The 20,937-nt window shown below is 48.9% G+C and overlaps 1 protein-coding gene across 12 annotated transcripts in view; it reads left to right on the forward strand.

Annotated features, from left to right (window-relative positions):
- Window positions 1–20,937, forward strand: part of CYRIB (CYFIP related Rac1 interactor B) — a 118,463-nt gene that overhangs the window by 39,717 nt on the left and 57,809 nt on the right. The window contains exon 1 of one of the 12 annotated variants that reach the window (XM_080646803.1): window positions 18,226–18,536. The exons of 8 other annotated variants lie outside the window; for them this stretch is intronic. The gene's annotated coding sequence lies outside the window, so the exon portion shown is untranslated. Of the gene's footprint in view, window positions 1–18,225; window positions 18,537–20,937 lie in introns of those variants that run through there. 3 more of the 12 variants (XM_080646802.1, XM_080646809.1, XM_080646808.1) reach the window with 3 other exon arrangements.

Below are 20,937 nucleotides of genomic sequence, written 5' to 3' on the forward strand. Positions count from 1 at the left end.
CCTGGCACTGGTGAGCCGGCCCCAGCACCCCAGAGGCTGGGTGGTTTGTTCTCCTTTAAACGCTGATCTTTGGATTGTGCATCCAAGCGTGGAATTTTCAGGAAGTAGGAATGTCACGTGTGATATCACAGGGGCAGGGAGAGACAACGGGGAGAGATTGGAGCTCTGCCCCCTTTCTTCCCTCGTATTAAACCTCGTTTTGTGTGTAAATGTGGGTGCAGAGACTGTTACGCTCTGGGTGACAGTGAGAATGAACACAACATCTTCCCAGAGCCATCCCGTGCTGGCTACCAGCATTTCGAGTGCATTGTACCGTCTGACCCTGCAATTCCACGTTAAGGATTTTATCTTGTAAATCCCACCTGCCCTATAGTTTTCCATGACTGTGCACATGCGTGTTTATTGCAGCACTGTTTGTTAATAGCCAGACCCTGGAAGCAGCTGCAATGCATGTTCCTTGGGGACTAATTGACTGAAACGTGGTATCTTCTTACAGTAGAATACTGGGCCACTGTTTAAAATAGTAGGTCATATATGCTCAAAAGGAATGCTCTCCGGGTTACTTTTTTTTTAGTTAAAAAGAGGGCAGTATGCGTATAAGTGTATGTGATATACCCGTGTGTGAAAAAATAGAGGGAGGTATACATGCTTACACACACACACACACACACGCACACACACGCACAAGCATACATGTGCTTGGTGATGCATGTTAGAAAGAACCAAGAAGTGGGAATACTGTTTACCTCTTTGGAGGAAAAAAGGATTGTGGGTCTAAGATGAAGATATCTTACTGTACATCTTTTATATTTTGAATTGTCAAACATAAGCATGTAGTATGTAAAAAGCATACAGTTGCTTTTTATTGTTAAAAACAAACTCGTGCCCAGCCGGGTATGGCTCAGAAGTTGAGCGTCCACCCAGGAACCAAGAGGTCACCAGTTGGATTCCCGGCCAGGGCACATGCCTGGGTTGCAGGCTCCATCCCCAGGAGGGAGTGTGCAGGAGGCAGCCGATCCGTGATTCCCTCTTATCATGGATGTTTCTCTCTCTCTCTTCCTCTCCGTTCCTCTCTGAAATCAATAAAAAAATCTAAAAAAACCCCCAAAAAACCCACACCAAACTAATTACCAAAAAACTGTACTTTGGGAGCTTTCAACACGAAAGCCCTTCTTATTTTTAGGCGAGATTGGCAGGTCTCCATGATGTTGCTAAAGCACAGCATTTACTGAGCATGTGCCACGCGCCGAGCACTCCGGCGTGGTCTGGTCCTCAGGTACCCGTGCCCTTGACTCTCTCCCTCGCTCGGCCCCGCCTGGACACCTGAGCTGCCCAGTCCCTGTATGAGAAATGATAACCCCATTTGCAGGAAGAGGGAAAGTCGAGTCTTTTGCAAAGCCACGTGACGTGCAAGTAGAGAAGTGGGATTCAGCAGTCTTAGACGTGTGTTAGAAATGGGGGCAGCGGGGCTGCCTTTTAGACATTCACGTTCCTGGGAAGGCACCTCCCTCCTGCCACTCATCCCTGCCACCTGTCCTGAGGCCCCACGGACGTGTTCTGTCCATACTAAGTTTTCCGACGGTGCGGTCGTTTGCTCTGGACCAGGGGTGGGCAAACTTTTTGACTCGAGGGCCACAGTGGGTTCTTAAACTGGACCGGAGGGCCGGAACAAAAGCATGGATGGAGTGTTTGTGTGAACTAATATAAATTCAAAGTAAAGGAGCGGAGGGGAGAGCAAGAGAACTGGGTAGAACAGCCGGATCTGGCCCGCGGGCTGTAGTTTGCCCACGGCTGCTCTGGACAGTTGGAGCTGTGTTTTTGGACCGAATCAAGCGCCGATGTGTTTCGAAACCGCCAAGGCAAGGCCACGTGGTCCCGCGGTGGCCTCCTTTCCTGGCTGACTTTGTCTGCACAGCTGTCCTGCGGCGCATGCACCATCAAAGGTCCAGGAGACGCGAGCTGTTCCGTGAAAAGACTGACCTGCAGGGCCTTTCTCAGCAAAATAGGTGTCCCCAGGGTGCTTCTGGCGTTGTCATTGTTGTTTTCTGCAACCAGCCGCATTGCTCACCCGTCACAAAATGTTTCCTGGAACCAGAGGCTCTCTCTCTCTCTCCTCTCCCTTTTCATCTTTCGGTAACAAGTTCAGTAAGTAGGTTATTCATCTTGAAAAGATGTTGTTATGATGTGACCCACCGTAATCCACAGGGGCGAGAAAAGGGAGTGAAAAATGAAGCTCCCAGAGTCAGAAATCACCGAAACCCACCTGAGCGTGACTTAAGGGTGTGACATCACCTGTCCCATTCGAACGAAATTCTTTTTTTGCTGTTGTTAACCCTCCCCCGAGGATATTCCCCCCCCCCCCACATGGATTTTTAGAGAGTGGAAGGGAGGGGAGAGACGGAGAGAGAGAAACATTGAAGTGAGAGCAACACATTGATGGGTTGCCTCCCCCACATGCCCAACCAGGGCCAGGGATCGAGCCTGCAACGGAGGTATGTGCCCTTGACCGGAGTCGAACCTGTGAACTTTCAGTCTGAGGGCCAGTGCTCTAACCACTGAGCAAACCCAGCTAGGGCACCAATGACATTCTTCTATGTGATGGCTCTTTGACCAGGGCGTCTGCTGTCTTTCCGACGCTATTTTGTGGGTTCGTTTAGAAAGTGTCCTTAAGCACTTTCAGTTCATTGCCCCGAGGGCAGTGCGAGATGGGGTGGTTTTAGTTTACTGCGGGAGGAATGCGCATCGACAGCGTTATCCTGACTCCCCCAAACACGAGGTCTACCCTCCTTGCCTGAGTGCTGATACGGAGTTGGTTTAAATGCTCTTTCTTATGGGAGCCCTTTCCTCCCTCCCCATCCCCGTGTTCCTGTTGCAGTGTGCAGAATTTAATCAAAGCAGTTATCTTACTGGCTTTAAACAATTGCAGTTGTTCCTAGCTGTCGCCACATCAGGCTGAGTGCCAGGGAAGATGGCATGGATCATCTTGCTTCATCTGTGCATGGCCTGCGAGTGGCATATGTCACAGAACTTCAAGTTTCGTTACTCAGGATTCTTTGGACCTTGAAACAGGACCCCGCCTCAAACTGGCTTCTGCAGAAAGGGGATTTGCTGGCTTATGTCCTTAAAAAGCCCAGGGATGGAATTTAAGGCTTTAATGGTGTTGCTAAGGCTTCATCGTTTTTCTCCATCTCTCAGCGCTGCCTACCATTTCTTTTTGGATTGTGGTGGCAACATGGCTGTCAGCAGTTCTAGCAGAAGGGGGGGGGGGGGGGGGAAAGGCCATTTTTCCAACAGTTCGACCAGAGTCTCAGAATCGAGTCCCAGTGTCTCTGATTGGTCGCCTCTGGGTAACCTTCCCATCTCTGAAATAATCCCTATGGCCAGGCAAATGCAATGCTCTGATTGGCCATCTGGGATCAAATGCCCGCCCCCTCGAGAAGCTGGGGTAGGATCTGCACCTCCCAGAGCATAAGGATTGAGGATGAGGGAAGAAGACCTTTCCCAAGAAAATCTGAAAACCATTTGTATACTGGGGTGGGGGGCGGGGGAGGTATGTAAAAGCCAGGATGTCCAATGTAGAAGGTTTTTAATCAGCATTTACTCGATGAATGAATTAACAGATGAATGAGCAACCGGGAGCCTGCTGCTGATTCTGTGAGCTGGCTATACAATACCCTGAGTGGGATTTTAACAGATGGAGCCTCTGCGGAGAGGAGGGATAAAAGAGAGCCTTGAAATCAAGTCCTAGAAGGGTGGCAGTGACTGCGCTGAAATATTTAACAAGAGACGGGAGACACAGCACACACGAGCTGTTTCCAAGTGTCGGAAGGGCATTCCTAGAGATGGAACGCTTGCTGGGTCCCTACTTTATATCAGAGGAGCTGGACTAGACACTTGGAGTGATCTTACCCCACTTTTATTTTCATTTTATCAGGCATCCAATGTATGTTCATTCTAGAAAATGAAAAAATGTACAAAAGAAAGAAAAAGAAAAGTCTTCCCATAATCTTACCCCCGAGAGCAAGCATGTCAAACTCAAAGGATGACATGGCCAAATAAGGTTTAAGTGTATGTGGGCCACACAAAAAAACAGCAACTTCAATTTTCATAGAAACGTAGGTTTATTTCGATAGAGACATGCTGAATACAAAGGGCTGAAATAAGTGAGTCATCGTTAACATAATAGAACGTTTTAATAAAAATGAATATTTTTTTCTTTTTTTAAAAATATATTTTATTGATTTTTTTACAGAGAGGAAGAGAGAGGGATAGAGAGTTAGAAACATCGATGAGAGAGAAACATCGATCAGCTGCCTCCTGCACACCCCCCACTGTGGATGTGCCCACAACCAAGGTACATGCCCTTCACTGGAATCGAACCCGGGACTCTTCAGTCCGCAGGCCGACGCTCTATCCACTGAGCCAAACCGGTTTCGGCTGAATATTTTTTCTTGAACATTAACTTACCAGACACTGAATAACTGCACAAATTAATAAGCGTAATGCAAATAAACCTGCTTTTCTTCTTCTCCGAAAGCGAAATATTTCCTGTTGTGCACACCAAACAAGTCAGTCCAAGACTAAGGACGAACGAGGCCATCGGCTGCTAACATATTCGCTGCTAGTATTAGCGGAGAGAAATGGTGCGCCTTCGCGTAAGGCGCGTGAGGGACATGAATGCAACATGATTATAGCAATCAGTCATTAGTAAACGTTGTAGTTTGTTATTAAGTTACGAAGTTTTTATTAAAACGTTTTTTACATACCATTATGTTGGCTGGGCTGCAAAAATATTTGTTGTGGGCCACATGCGGCCTGTGGGCCGCGAGTTTGACATGTTTGCCCTAGAGCTCATTGATATTAATATTTTTGTATGTATTCTTTGAGTCATTTCTCCCTATTTATAGCTGCTTACCTCAGTTCGAGCTGATTTGAGTTCAGACCTATCTGGTGGCTCCAGATCCTATGAGCTTCCAATGCATGCTCCTTTGGTCCAGACACTTCTGGGGAGTGGGGCTTTAAAAGGTTCTGAAACTCCGGGTGATTTGGTAAGTTCCATTCCATTCACTTCCTTAAAAAGTATTATTGAGGGCCTGTGTCCAGGAACCCTTTTAGTCCCTGGGAGACTGGGTGACCAAGATGGATGAGGAGCTTGAGTTCTGAGTTCAGTGGCTGCCAGAGCAATGACGTTTCTGTGCAACCCCCTGCTCGGTGTTTCGGCCACACAGGAGGGGACGTGCCAGGTAGGATGCCCGAGTTGCTAGGAACTGAAAACCCAGTTCAAGTTGGATAATTGATAGAAGCGGGTGAGTGGTTCTCATAACCACTCAGGGCTCCGGCTTCACTTCTTGGTGATTCTCTGGGCTCGGCACTTCTCTGTCTATTGGCTTTGTTCTCAGGTAGACTGTCTTCACAGCAGGGAGATGGCGGCACATAGAATACCCCTGCTCTGAGAAGTGTGGAGGAGAGCTGTTCCATGTCGGGGTCTGGGTGGGGTAGCTCTTAAATCGCATACTGGTTTGTTCACATCTGGGGAAAGAGCTACTGTGTCTTAGCTTCCCTCTGATTGGATCATATTAGGGACACAACCCTATCTCTCAGCCAATCATGGTGGCAGAGGAAATGGGATAACACTGATTGGCTTTCGAGGTGGGGAACCTTTTTTCTGCCAAGGTCCATTTGGATATTTATAATATCACTAGAGGCCCGGTGCATGGATTCATGCACTGGAGGGGGGGGGGGGCGTGGCCTGCGGGGATCGGCTCACTGTGGGAGCACTGGTCATCCTGGTCAGCCAAGTGGCTGTGGACCTGGCCTCTGAGTGGCTGCTCCCGCTGGCGGGGGGCCGGGTGCTCATCCTGGTCAGCTGAGCAGCGCTCCCACTGTGGGAACAGCTCCTGCATTGAGCATCTGCCCCCTGGTGGTCAGTGCATGTCATAGTGACTGGTCAACTGGTCATTCTGGTCATTCTGCCATTCGGTCAATGGGCTTTTATATATATAGATTTGAGATCAATACAAAATTAGCAACTTAAATATTAGCCTGCTATATTGGGTCAAACATTTAATTAACTCACCTCTGATGCCTTGGCAGGGCCAGACCAAATGATTTCCCAGGCCTTATATGGCCCACGGGCCAGATGTTCCTCACCTCTGGCTTAAACCATTCAGGATCCACTCCTGGAATTGGAGACCAAAGGATACTGCCTGGTGGGAGAGGAATGGAGTCGAAAGGGGCTGTGTGTAGGATCTGAATGTAGAAATTTGAGTAGGCATTGTCCCTGCCCTTCAAAAGCTCACGTTCTGGTGAGCTTCCTAAGATTTTGGCAGTGATCAGGGGAGGGCATTGCCATTTGTTGAATGCTAGGCACTTTACATATGTTTTCTCAGTTCTTATAATGTCTCTTTCTAGCAGATCAGTTTTGTAGGAGACAAGTTCAGAGAGGTCACGTTGTTTGACTGCAGCCACATGCCGAGATGGACAGCGAGGTGTTCTGAGGCTGTAGGTCGCACATTCCTTCCTCTCCTCTGTATGACGGTCATGGTGAACATAGATTGTCACCAGAGACCCTACAAAGGCTCTCCCAGTGACTTCTCCGCCGGAAGCAGTTACTGCTTTTCACATCAAGCTTTTATTAGAGAAATCCTGCCTGCTTTTTTCTTTAAACCAATGCTAGATGAGAGGAACACTCCTCTCCCAGGTCTAGATAAGCAACAGATAATTGAATGAGATTCTGAGAGAAGCAGAACCATTGTTAACTCAATGCATCAGAAGAGATGGTTGCATTCAGATAATTTTACAAAAATTCCTCTCTCCTTTGACATTGCTGCCCGAGGCTGCCATCGGGTTTTAAAGCAACAGAGTGACTATTATATAATCCTACACAATGCTCCTTCCCCTTGGGCTCTAGGGAGCTCACCGGTTTGAAATACAGAAGACATTTTTTGGGGTTAAGAGTTTATGGAAAAGCCAGTATGGTTCCTAAATTACACAAGCTGGGTTTTCAGGTTTTCTGCAGGCTCTACAGAGACATAATCTTCAACAGAGCAGGAGATGATTTGCTGGAAATCATTTCTGTGCTGGTGGCAAAATATCTGTCATACTGCTCCCTGCACCCACCGGATGTGCCTTGCGCTTCGCTCCCAGGTGAAAGCATGCGCGTCTGTTCATAGTTCTCCTGACCTCACTCACTTCCACTCTGGCAGATGTCATTTTATCCTCGGAGAAATGAACAGAAATGGGGAAATCAAAACAGTTGTTGTTGACAAGTTGATGCATAAGGTTTTCAACTTAGATGATGTGCTTCTTTAATTTTTAATCCTCACCCGAGAATATTTTTACATTGATTTTTAGAGAGAGTGGAAGAGAGAGGGAAAGACAGAGAAATATTGATGTGAGAGAAACACAACGATTGGTTACATTCTGCAGGTGCCCTGACCAGGGCCTGGGCCGGGTAGGAGCCTGCAACCCAACAGAGGTACATGCCCTTGACCAGAATTGAACCCGGGAGGGACCCTTTGGTCCATAGGCTGACTCTCTATCCACTAAGCCAAACCGGCTAGGGCTTAGATGCTGCGCTTTTTGCGTTCCTGTGTCAGTTTTTAATGTTTATTTTTTGAGGTTATTAACTGATGATAATGACTTTACCTACCCCCAGTTCTATTATGTTGTCTGCTGAGTTTTGGGTCCTGGGGCTGGGAGTTGAGCAAAGCACAGTCTTAATGGCTAATAGCCTTCAGTGACCCTCTCCCAGTTTCATACCCTCTGAGTCTGTCCACGCCAGCATCACTTTTGGGTCCTGGTTTACGCTGGGCCAGGCAAACTTGTTCAGCTGGAAAAGGTGTGAAGTAAAAGTAAAGAGGAAAAGAAAAAGGCCTGAGGCTAAAATGCATGGGCATTGGTGTTGGGTCAGGACCAGAACAGCAGGGTTGCTGGGTCATCTTGTTGACTCCAAAGCGTGACCGTTGCGGTTGTTATTAGGCCTGAAATGTAGGGCTTCTTCGTTACCACAGCGTAACCTAACTCGTCCTGACTGGTGCGACCACCACTGTCATAGAGGTGCCAGATTCATGGGACCTGGGAGCTGGCCAGCTTGTGTGTATATGTGTGTTGGCCTTAAATACATATATGTGCAGATATGAATCTTGCTGCCTTTGTGGCAGTGGTTGTCAAATTTGGCTGCACATTAGAATCACCAGAGGATTCTTAAAATTCCAAAGCTAGGGCTACACACAGTGAATTCACCAACTCAGGGGGCGGGCCACAAACACTGGTAGTTTTTAAGTTCTCCAGGTGACTCCAGTGTGAGGACAGGTTCAGGAACCCTGGTCTAGAGAATTATAATAGTGTCATCATTATTACTTGAAGAGGAGTAGAGATAATGGTAAAGACATTGGTACTAGAAGTCATTATTATTTATCGATGGCTATTAGGCAGAATCCTGGGTGTTTCTTTTTATTTATTTTTATTGATTTCAGAGAGGAAGGGAGATAGATGAGAGAGAATCATTGATTGGCATGCCCCACGCTGGGGATCGAGCCTGCAACCAGGGCATGTGCTCTAACTGGGAATCGAACCGTGACCTCCGGGTTCATAGGTCGATGGTTAACCACTGAGCCATGCCAGCCAGGCCATCCTGGGTGTTTCATAAACATCCTAACGTCTCATCTGCCGGACAGCTCTGTAGGTGGTTGGAGAAGGAAAACAGGGGTCATATCTTCTAACTCCAGACTTGCTTAATCCAGGTTGTCAGGTGAAGGCCAGAAAGATGGAGCTGCTGGGCTCGTGTTGCTGACCCCAGCGTGGCCCTGTGGTCCTCACTGAGGCTGAGATTTCGGGCTTGTTTGTTACCACAGTGTAACCTGGCCCCTCCTGATGGATGCAGCCCTCCTTTCAATAACTGCAGTGGATTCAGGAGTCAATATGCAAACGCGCATTTTGCAAAGGTGTAAATTGAGGGTGAGTGTATTTTGGCCCGTGGCTTGGAAAGAGAAACGAGTGTAGAAGACCAGGCTATTAATCTTGGACTGCTTGATTCATCCATCAAAACCACTCTGTGTGTTTCAAGGAGTCAGGGTAAATCAATTAATAAAACATGACCTTGTGTTTCTGTAGCGCTTTTCTTAACGGGAGCCCGGTGCTATGCAAACCTCAGAGCATTGCCAGTCTGTTGCACTCATCCCAGGAGGACTGTCGGGCGTGAGTAGGGCTGTGTGGTACCATAAGGTACAGGCAGGAACGAAGTCATGTTGAAACGTTTATCCAGCACCCATAGAGGTGCCTGACGGGAGCGTTGGTGGGTAGGTCCGAGTTTGGCCCGAAGGATGGAGAGTGTCGGGAAGGGAGTTCAGAGCAGACAGACAGGATGGGCAAAAGGCACAAGGGCAGGAAATAGTATTTTCACATTATCTGGACCTGACCTAAATAAAGCACGGGCCCCCCCTTTTTTTAAAATATATTTTATTGATTTTTTTTTTTTAAATATATTTTATTGATTTTTTACAGAGAGGAAGGGAGAAGGATAGTCAGAAACATCGATCAGCTGCCTTCTGCACACTCCCCACTGGGTATGTGCCTGCAACCAAGGTACATGCCCTTGGCCGGAATCAAACCTGGGACCCTTGAGTCCGCAGGCCGACGCTCTATCCACTGAGCCAAACCGGTTAGGGCTATTTTATTGATTTTTTTTTACAGAGAGGAAGGGAGAGGGATAGAGAGTTAGAAACATCGATGAGAGAGAAACATCAATCAGCCACCTCCTGCACACCTTCTACTGAGGATGTGCCCGCAACCAAGGTACATGCCCTTGATCAGAATCGAACCTGGGACTCTTGAGTCTGCAGGCCGACGCTCTATCCACTGAGCCAAACCGGTCAGGGCAGGAAATAGTATTTGCAGGAGCTCTGTAATCAGATTATGATTTCTACCAAGAAAGAAACCATCCCCAAACACACATGGGTGATTGGGAAGGCTCATAAGACCTGCATTCCCACTTGTTGCTGCATCATTTGGTGCACATGCCTCCTAACATTTTTACTTATTTATTTTTACTTTGGAAGAGATTGGTGTGTAATGAAGGGCCAGATAAGCCCATGGCTGTAACCTACCTCCTTGGCCCTGGAAGCGAGCACAGACACGATGCTAGAGGTTGTACACTGCACGTGGGAGTGGTTTCTTACAGGCCCTGGTGGCGCGTCGCTGATCCAGACTAACCTGTGGAAATGAACTCGGTAGTTCCCTGACAGTGTAGACAGGAGCCCCTGTGACCCGCACTCGGGACCCAGCCCAGGCCTGGGGATTGTGCTCCTGCGAGCCCCCCTGCGCCCCTCTTGGGCCCTCCACGTTCTTAAGCATGAAATGTTGGCTTGAAGGTGAATTCTGAGGTTCCTTTCACATCTAAAATGAGGTGATTCATTCAGAAACTCATGAACGCAAGTGACCTGTTCAATAAAAATGCTACATCAATGCTGAAATGGACACCACGAGTATCTCCTCCGAGCCTGTGGGTTCGGACAAGACCAGAGCTTGAGCAAGGTGGCGTCCTCCTCCCTACCGCCCTCCGCTTTAAAACTGGGCACATCTTTCTCATGAACCCCGTGTTCTGACATGCGCTCAGCACCGGGATTTTAGAGAGGACGCCAGCGACGCCAGGTAAGCTGCTGCTTCACGTGGACCATGTTGGTTCTCTCTCAGGAGACTTTTTTTAAACCTTACCCAACATCTTTTCTTCCATGGCCCCCCAACTCACGGCTCTTCCCCTGCACCTGGCTCATGATTGCTATCCCCATGGTTCTGTCTACAGCTCTGTTTCAAATATCAGGTCACACGGCTAGTGACCTAAGCATTTGGCTACTTGGGGGAGGACTGAAATCTCACTCGCCTGCTGATAGGGGCCTCAGCATAGGGTTAAGGCCCTAGGCCTGGGTTAACTCAAGCCGGACGGATGCCCTCTCTTTGACCAGCTGCAACTGTTGGGTGGGGCCTTGTGTCAGGCACGGTGCCAGGCTCTGTGCGAGCCCTGGGGATCCGTGGTGACGAAACAGCACGGCCTCTGCCCTCAGGAACTCAATGAGCTAAGGAAATACAGAAATCGCCCTCTAATTACAATCCTGTTCTCTGCTCTAACCGAGCAAGTAGCACAGGGTCCCCCAGGGTCCAGGACTTCACAGCAGGGGGTCTGAGCTGGTGGGCTCAATGCTGCCTCCTTCAGGCGAGGCCCCTGCCTGGCACCCAGGCCTCTCTTGTTCCTGACCCCCCACCCTCCATCTGAAGTGGGGTGGGCAGGTGGGCACAGGCGGCCAGCGCCCTGGGACACCGAGCCGTCCGGCTGGAGTGGGGTCTGCTCTCCCTGTCTGCCTCACCAGGTGGGTGTGGGAAGGCCCTTCCTTGGAGGGGTGCCACTGTCCTTGCCCACAATGCTCAGGGGGGTGTAGTCCTTTGTGAGACTGACCACACAGTGGGCCCGAAGCGCTGCCAGCTCCCCTCTGTGGGGGGCAGTGGGCTTCGGGCTGCAAACTGCTTACAACACAGGTGACCCCCAGGGACCAGCCTCGCCCTCCTGGGAAAAACTTGCCTTAGGGCAGGGATTGGGAGGAAAACGTGAAAGATGCAGAATGTCTTTCTTTTCCTCTTTTTTACCATTAAAATCTTGGCAAGGAAACTTGCTCTTTATTTCATTTGCCTGTATCAGCACAGATTCCCCAGTTGAACTCCTAGGCATCGTCTTGGCTTCCTCCTACTTCAGCCTTTGCGGCTGCAAACCATTTTGCTTTTCTCTCTCTCTTTTCTTTTTCCCTTCCTTCCTTCCTTCCTTCCTTCCTTCCTTCCTTCCTTCCTTCCTTCCTTCCTTCCTTCCTTCCTTTCTTCCTTCTCTTTCTTTCTTTTTGCTTTTCTTTTGGGACTCTAATAACTCCAGGTGGCGAATGGGCGGTGGGGAGTACAGTTCTGTAGAAATAAGCTCTAAAGCAATACAAACACCGAGGGAAAAATACATGGGAAGCTTGTCAAGCGGGAAGTGCTGGATTAAAACGTTTTACTGTTATTGACATTGAAGAAACCTCCCTTTGGCTCAACACGAGGAGATCTGTTAGATACTTCCTGGTGCAGCTACCCAGCGGAGGCCTCGCAGCCTTGAACAGCGAAGTAGCCGAAGCGCCTTCATTAAGGAAAGGTGATTACGGTAGATGGTGAGATGAAACACCGCAGAATGCAATTCGGCATATGAGCCAGTTTTATAGGAATAGATGCATGACTTTTATACCTTGTATTCGCATACAAAACCTTTCGGTAGGCCACCCACGTGGCTTGGGAAGTTGGATCAGGAGCGTTTGTATTTTCTTCTTTTTGCTTACCTGTGTTTTCACATTCCCCCCCCCCTGCAATCAACATGCATTATTCATATAATTGGGTGACAATGGTCTAGGGCAGTGGTCGGCAAACTCATTAGTCAACAGAGCCAAATATCAACAGTACAACGATTGAAGTTTCTTTTGAGAGCCAAATTTTTTAAACTTAAACTATATAGGTAGGTACATTGTTATTAACTTAATTAGGGTACTCCTAAGCTGGCCTTTGCTAAAAACTCAAGGGGCCAAAGAGCCGCCGTTTGCCGACCAGGGGTATAGGGGGGCCAGGAACCTCTCTTTTCTACGTAGTCATTGAGGGTCTCCTGGGAGCTGGGTGGGCACCGTGACAGGTGTTGGAGCGGGCAGCTAGCCCTGGCCTCTGCCTTCACCGAGCTCATGTTTCAGTGAGAGGCTTCTTTTAGGGAGGGACAACATTGTTAAGCTAAAAAAGAAAAATAATTACAGGTTGTGATAAGTGCTGTGAAGAAAAAAAAAAAGCCAGTGACATACTAGGGAATGACTGACATACTAGGGAATGACTGAAGGGAGGTGGGTGGCTTTAGGAAGGGGGAGGGGGATGGAGGCCCCTTCCAGGGGGCAGCCCTTGAACGTGGAGGCGGAGAAACAGCCCCGTGCACAGGCCGAGGCCGGAAAGCTAGCGGAGTGGCAGGGAAGGGCTCTGTGAGCCGTTTCCTTCCTGCGGGTCACGCAGAGGGCTGGGGAAGCCTGCGCTGTCCACCGTGAGAAACGTGTCCCGCTCGGAAATGCGGCAGGGGCTCACAGGTAGATCTTGTGCCTGTGGGCAGCTGGGTCCTGAGAGGCCGGTGAATAGCTTCTGCTAAACGGCAGGAGTGCACTGGGGGTGAACCGCTGGCTCTGTCTGTACTGGGTTCTTTTTCAGTAGCAGCTCCGATGCCATCTCTCAGGGCGGGATTCCTGGGCCGCCTCCTCCCGGCCTCTCCTGCACGCATTCAGCTCACCCACTGGGTGCGCATGCAGGAGGCGGGACCCTGGAGTCTTAGTCCTTAACCTGGAACCCCTGGCTGTGGCGGGAATGTGCGAAGGTGCCTTTCTCCTCATGGAGTCCATATTCATTCATTCTATGAAGAGGAGGAGGGAAGCAACGGACAGAAGTTCCTAAATGTTAGATTGAGGACTGAGCCTGGGTACAGAGGCAACCAAAACTGTATTCTAGGCGCTTCTACATATTAAATAGTGCATTTGAGTTAACGATGGCAGCAACTATTCAGAGTTTTCTGCAAGGGCAATTGGGCAATACAAGTCAAGAACCATAGCAATGTTCAGATCCTTTGACCTAGTAATTACAATCCTGGGAATTCATGCTGAGGTCATCTTTTTTTTTTTTTTTAAGGGGGAGAAACCAGGAAACCAACGATATCTATAAATAGCAGCAGCAATATGGCCAATAAAGGCATAGTGCTTTGGGGTTTTGAACGTATTTTCAACATTCCTGTGAAGTCGGTCCTTATGCCCATTTCACAGAAGGGAAGTGGGAGGTGAGAGAGATCAAGGGAGGTGGCCTGGTTCACCCTGGCAGATTCAGGATCTGAACTCAAGCACATGGATGGTGGCCTGGTGGGTTTGCTCCGAAACTCAAGAAGATGTTGGGAGTCGAGGAAGCATCAGGAAGGAACCAAGTTGGAAAATGACAATTGGATTTAATGTGTGCTTTGGTTCTGTGCACGTATTTTACACGTCTTATCTAAGTTAATCCTTACAATGAGCATGTGGGAAAACTGAGTCCCTGAGCGGTTGTATAACTTGCGTTAAGTTGTCAAACAGGTTTCAGTCCTGCAGGTCGCTCAGAGGGCTGGGGAAGCCTGCGCAGGGCTCAGTCCAGAGCTTTTGAGGTCTTTTGAGCGGTTTTCTGTTGCCCGCTGCTTCTCAAGAATTCATTGCTGATGAGAGAATAAGTGAAGGAGCGGGTTAGAGGGGTTAGGACTTGACAACCAGCTTCTACGGCGAGTTAGGCATCAGGATTCCCCTAGTCGTTGGGCTCTTTGCCAGAGCTCTGCTGTTTCCACATGCAATGCAGTTGCCCAAGAGTTGCTGACTCGCTGGCCCTCGAGGCTACACTTTTCCACCACCCTTCACCTAAAAGCTCTCTTTCCTCGCTCAGCTCATTCATTGCAAAACGCCCAGAGCTGAATTAAGTTCAGGGGAAACCAGGCATGTCGGGTGTGGACCTTCGGCAACGGAAGGAAAAGGAGCTATTTCAACATGATGAGATGTTCTGCAGCCATTACAATGATAAATGTGGCTGTAGCAATAGGAAAGAGTCTTGAGAAACAAGAGTTGCACAGATCTGAGGATTCCAGTGGAAGCCACGGGCAGAAAGGCTGGATGAGAAGGGATGAGAGCTGTGTAGAGGTCTTGGGATTGGATGGTGTCACCAATTAGGCTGCTGATTGGGGAATCTTAGGGCCATGCCCCACAGCTCCTGCTGCTGCTTCCCCCAGATTCAACAAGGCAGAAACGTTTTACCGATGCTACGTCGCTAAGGATCTTAGTTCTGGGGCCCGTTCTTCTTCTCCACTGCCAATTTCCAGGCTCTTGCTCTCTCTCTCCTAGGCCCCACAACACCTTTGCTGCTGGCCTCCATTCTCTCTCCCACCAGAGTCCAAATTGGACACTGGTCAGAGTGATCTTGATATAAAACCCATCTGATCATGTCACCTTGCTCAGAAGCTTCTACTTACTTGTTGCCATCAGGAGGCAAGTTCAGACTCCATAGCATGGTGTAAGAGGAGGTCCTTTACAATCTCACCGCCCTGGTCTTACCCCCAGCACGCCATGAACTCCCCTTCCTCTGCCCCTGTGCCTTTTCTTCTCAGCCCTTCCCTCATCTCTTCAAAACCAAGCTCATCCTCTCTGAGGTCTTCACAGGTGTCCCAGAGAGAGTGGGTCCCTTCACCCTCCTAAATTACAACGAGTCATGCTGTGTTGTAATTGTGAGGTTACAGCTCTTCCTCTCACCAAATTCTGAGCCCCTTCAGGGCAGGGACCACTTGTCTTACTGTCCCTCCATCCTAGACCCTCAACATGGTACGTAGGACGTAGCAAAGGAGCACACATGTGTGTTGATTGAACAAATCAATGACTGAGTGAAACAACTGGTTCTTTATAATGTTTCAAAGTTGATTTTCGTAATAAAGAAAAGTTTCAAGTCAAACAGCATTTAAAGAAAGCATCGGGATCTTCTGAGATTTACAAAAGCAGACAGAGTCCAGTTAGCGTAGATGGAGAAACAGACAAACTGTGGAGTTGACAGATTAGGATTGAATTCTGGATGTTTCATACCGAGCCTGGGTTTCCTCATTTATGAAATGGACACGATAATAGTGCCATATAGGGTGGTTGTAAAAAGCAAAAGAGGAAATACGAGCCGAGGGCTTAGTATAGTGCCTGGTTCATTGTAAGGGCTCAAACAGATGCCAGCAAGCTGCAGGGACTAAATCATCACCGAGGGCCTAGTGGTCTTAGCAAACACCCTTTTTTGCATCCTTCTGCTTGTTTTTTTTTCTAACCTATAATGTTGAAAGCTTTGACCTCAGCTGAAATGTGAGTACATTCATGCAGAATGGTGAAGAAAGGATGGAGGAAGAAGAAATTCAGCATTTCTCTTAGGGTCTTGTTTTCTGTGCCTCTTTCAGGACCTCTGACATGATGGGCAGAACTTACTCATGGGTTCCTGCATGGGAAGGGGTCAGGGCTGATAAGGAGAAAGGTGCCTTTGAAAGGGACTCCTCATAGGACTCCACCGCCTTTACAGTTATTATTCCTCAGTGGACTGTTTTTCTTTGCTGGACTGTAAGTTCCCCAAAGACTGGCATCAAGTCTCTATTGCTCCCCAGAGATAAAATTCGGACCGAGGAATGACAATTGTTGGGCATCCGATGTCTTCTCCGTGTAAAAGAAGAGGTTCCTCACAATGAAAGGAGGCTGACAGTTGCAATAACGAGCTCCCCATGATTGTAGGCATCTGAGCTAAACTGCATGTTGATGTGTTGAGGATACAATGGAGGAGATTTGTTTTTGTGGGAGGCTGGGCTAGAGGTGTGTGGTTACTCAGAGCTCACGGGACTGGGCAGGTGTGTGAACTCTTCCTCTGGTTCAAATTGAGGACAGTAGTCTTTATGAACCAGGGTTATTTTTAAAAAAATATATTTTTTATTGATTTCAGAGAGGGAGAGGGAGAGAGAGAAACATCAATGATGAGAAAGAATCATTGATTGGCTGCCTCCTGCACGCCCCCTACTGGGGATTGAGCCCACAACCCCAGCATGTGCCCTTGATCGGAAATGAACCTAGGACCCTTCAGTCCTCAGGCTGATGCTGTATCCACTGAGCCAAACCAGCCAGGGCTGAACCAGGGTTATTTAAGAATTTCATTGTGTAAAGCAAATTGGACCAAAGTCCTTGGATTGTGAAGTGTATTCTTTTTTTTTTTTTTTTAAAGAGTGTTCTATCAGCACTAATGTTTGCAATATAAATACCAGCTCCCTCAGTTTAATTGAAATTGATGAAGATTATAATATAGTATAGAACCCCCCAGATTATCCTAAAATGATATCCCTAAAATATTAGGGTAAAAATCTGAGGCCTAGGACTCTTGACTTCAGTGTGTGCTTTCAACCCATTTCTGTGTAATATGGCCAATACCATTTGGTCTCCATGTAACTCAAGAGGAAGACAAAAGGCTAAATAAGGTAAAAAGCTACCCTTTGGTATATGGGGTAAGGAGTGATTTCTTGGCCACATATGGGAAGGCCCAGATAGTCCCTGGGATCCTATTTGATTGAAATAAGAGTTCATAATCAGGGTTTCATAGATAGGCCTTCTGGATGCATAAGTCCTCTGAAATTGTATGCAAATTCGTGTGCATATGTGCATTTTCCTGGGGAGAAAAGACCATACTTTCAGGGGTTTTTTCAGTAGGGCTCTTGACCCCCAAATGTTCAGAAACATTAATCTCCATAGTAATGATCTGTCCAGCAATCAACTGAAAATACTCCCCAGGAGAGGTAACATTGTAATCATTTACACTTCAGTGTTAATGAAGATATCTGAGTGTTGCAGAACAGCGTTAGGATGAGCTAACTAAAAGGGATGTTCTGGTTTTGTATGTAAAGAGGGAACATTTATATTCTAAGAGTGAAAGGGGAATTAGGGGAAAACGAAGAGGCTGCGCCCTCTGCCACATCCAAGTTCCCTATCAGACATTTTCGCACAGAGCAGGCTCCAGAACGGAGTCTCATTTATCTGAAAGAGCTATGTGTGGCACGGTGCAAGTCTCAAGTGGCGCCTGATTTCTGTTCTCAGAGCGATCATTTAACACCTCCCAAGGGCGTCTCCAGATACCATCGCAGGGATAACGGTGCACCTCTGCGCTCTGGGAGTCTGCCAAGCGCATCTGCCGCGTCCCCGGAGAGTGAACGAAGCTCAGTACCTGGCGGAGGCGGGGAAGGCATGCCCACCACCCCAGCCATTCCAGACTCGGGGGTGGAGATTGGGGGGTCGGCTGTGGCAACTTCGGTTGGGTTCAACACTAAGATTCCTGGTCTGCGAGTCCCGAAGTCCAGTGCCTGCTGGACTCGCTGACCTGAGGCAGGTCACCGTCCCCTCAGAACCTCAGTTTTCTTTCTGTAAAACGAAAAGGCTGCAAGACTCAGACCCACCCAGATGCTATCTCCGCGCGGAGGTGCTGCTCCTTTAAGGAGGGCGGTGGCGCGGAGGCGGTGGCCGCGCCCCCTTCCTCTCCTCACCGCGCCGCCCGACCACCTGTCTCCGGCCTGGCCCCGCCCCTTCGCAGGGGCGGGGGGGCGGGGGCGGGGCAGGGCTTACCTTACGGGGCGGGCTCGTGGCGCATGCGCACGGCCGGACAGGTCCGCGGCGCCCTCACTTCCTGGCATTCCCCCCTCCCCCTCCTCGCCGTTACCCTGTACATCCGGGTCACTTGCCCTCCCCGCTCGGAGCCGCCGCCGTCGCCGCCGCCGTCGCCTGGCTCGTCGCGGCTCCGCCACAGGGGCAGGTGCGGAGGGGCTCCCGGTCCGGCCGCCGCCGCCGCCCCGCTCCGGGCCCGCGGCTCCCCCTAGCGCCGCTGAGGAGCCGCCGCCGCGCCTCGAGGAGGGCGGAGGAGCGGGGCTGAGCGCCCGGAGGCTCGAGCGCAGGGTGAGTGGTTCCTCTGGACCGTTTCCCCGCTTCCCTCGCACCCGGCGCTGGCCTGCGCCTCGACCCCATTTTGGCGGGGAGGCGGGTGCGGCGAAGCCTGCGGCGGCGCGGGGCTCCCCGGTCCCCCCGGTTCCCCCGCGTGTTGGGCCCGCCTCGGCGCCCACCCCCGGCGCTGCGGCTGCACCTCCGCGGACGCCCCGCCCGCCCGGCGCCCCCCGCACCCATTCATTCGGATCCTCCACGTTTCCGCCCCTTCCTTCCCCTTGCACCTCCGCGCGCGTACCCGCCGCCCCCTCCGGCCCCCCTGCCCTCCGCCCGCGTCGCCCCCCACCTCTCCGTCCTCCTCGCGGCCGCTTGTCCTCCCTCCCTCTCTCCCCGAGCCCGTCCCCGGGTCCACACCCCCTTCTCCCGCGGACTCCGCCACGCCCCACCCGGCACCCAGCACCCAGCCGCCTGGTCACCGCGTCGAAGTTGGTGTCCTGTTGGCCACCCCCTCTTTCCACCTGTGCACCTTCTATCCTGCGTTGACCTCTGAATTCCCAGCATTTCAAGTCCAGATCCTCAGTCCCAGGGTATGGTCATAGTGTGTTTCCAGAACACAGTTTCCCCTGTAATTACCCCAATCTACGACTGTCAGGCGGTAGGGGAAGTGGCAACTGCTGTGTGTGTGTGATTTCCTTATGGTGGTTCTGGGCCCTACCAAATTCATATTCTCTCTCTCTCTCTCTCTCTCTCTCTCTCTCTCTCTCTCTCTCTCTCTCTCTCTCTCTCTCTCTCTCTCTCCTTTCCTAGAGGAATGTCTATGATGGATTTTCTCTGAATGTAAAATCTGGCAGATTGTTCCTCTTGCTGCTGCTCCTCCACATTCCTCCTCGCTCTGTCCCTGACTTGCAACATTACCTGTTAAGACTGTTTGGTGAGACTTTTTCTCATCTGTCAACAGCAGTTACCGAGTTTCCCCCTGGCGCGCGGAGTGCAGACGAATTGCCAGAATTCTTGTGGTACCAAAAAGTGCCATTCTGGATAAGACGGGTTTTTGGAATTTGTTTACACGTGTTTTCCCCTCCTGTGAGTGCATTGAGTTTGCTATCTTTTTACTCCTTAACCCTCGTGTGGGAAATGTGTGGCAGTCAATTTTGTGTTCTTACAGTCCTGCAAGCTTGGCAGACGGACATTCCAGAGGAGTGTGGTATACAGCTAAAGGAATTTCAGTCACTTGGGGGCTTGGGGACTTACTGCAAATCACTTTAGACTAATGTACCTCAAGGAAAACACACCGATCTCTTAGGTCTTTAATTGTATTGAATCATAAAAACAGAGAAGTTGGTGTCTAGCACAACTTGATAATTGGGGCATATTTGATAGCCCATTTGTAAAATGTTGCAGTTAACTAAAACTGTCTGGTGGACATTCATAAAGTGAGATGACAGTACTGTGTGTTTTTTGTTTGTTTTTTTGACATTCTTAGTACATAATATTGAACTTGTATGTTAAATAGTGTCACTCTTGAGATTATTTGGCTCATATTAGGAATGGTCGCTTACCTTTACTTAGTAAGTAATTGACTGAGGAGTCTAGAGCTATGTTTATTTCATTTTACTCCTAGTCTCCTTGGGGAAAATACTGGACTGCCACTTACTATATATGAGGTTACTTAATTCATTAAGCATTGATGCACTCAACTGCTAGAGCCTATAATGTGCTCTTCCACTGTTTAAGGAAAACAAAGTTATAATATTTGTAAGTGTTAACATTAGTTATATTATGCCCACTATTATTTTTGGTCTCCTTTTCTGTTGCTACACCAGAGTTTAGCACAATGCCTGCCTATTACACAGTGGATACTTAATAAATATTTTGAATAATTGAATGAATGGCAAGGTCAGAGAGTTTTCCACTATAATATCATTTTGTAATTATGTGTTAAAAGTTTTGGGGGAAGATGTTGATTGCTCTCAGCTGCAGTTTTCTCAGTTCGCTTGTATATTTTGTGGCTTGCTGTATCTGATTATTTAAATGCTTTGAGACCTTGGGGGAGAAAGGACAATAGACATGTCATTTTGGGTTATGTGCTAGTACATTGAATGAATTTGTTCACTTAGAATGGGTATTGGATATGTGGATCTTGTCAGCATCCTGAGCAATAGTTAATTCAGATAATTTCTTGTGCAATAAGTTTCTGAAAGTCAGAATAAAAATTCTTGGATGTGTGTGTTGGTTCTATATTATGATCAGTTCACTAAAGTAGGTTAGTTTTCAAGGAATATTTCACATAGCAGAAATGGAAGGCATAATGCAATCATGTGGCAATGGTTACTTAACATTTCAGTGATGGTGATGACGACAATGACGTTCATAGTAACTAACAATTATATAGTGTTTACTGCTTGCCAGGAAGCGT

Source organism: Plecotus auritus (genome assembly GCF_963455305.1).
Source record: "Plecotus auritus genome assembly, chromosome: 11".
Taxonomy (NCBI): domain Eukaryota; kingdom Metazoa; phylum Chordata; class Mammalia; order Chiroptera; family Vespertilionidae; genus Plecotus; species Plecotus auritus.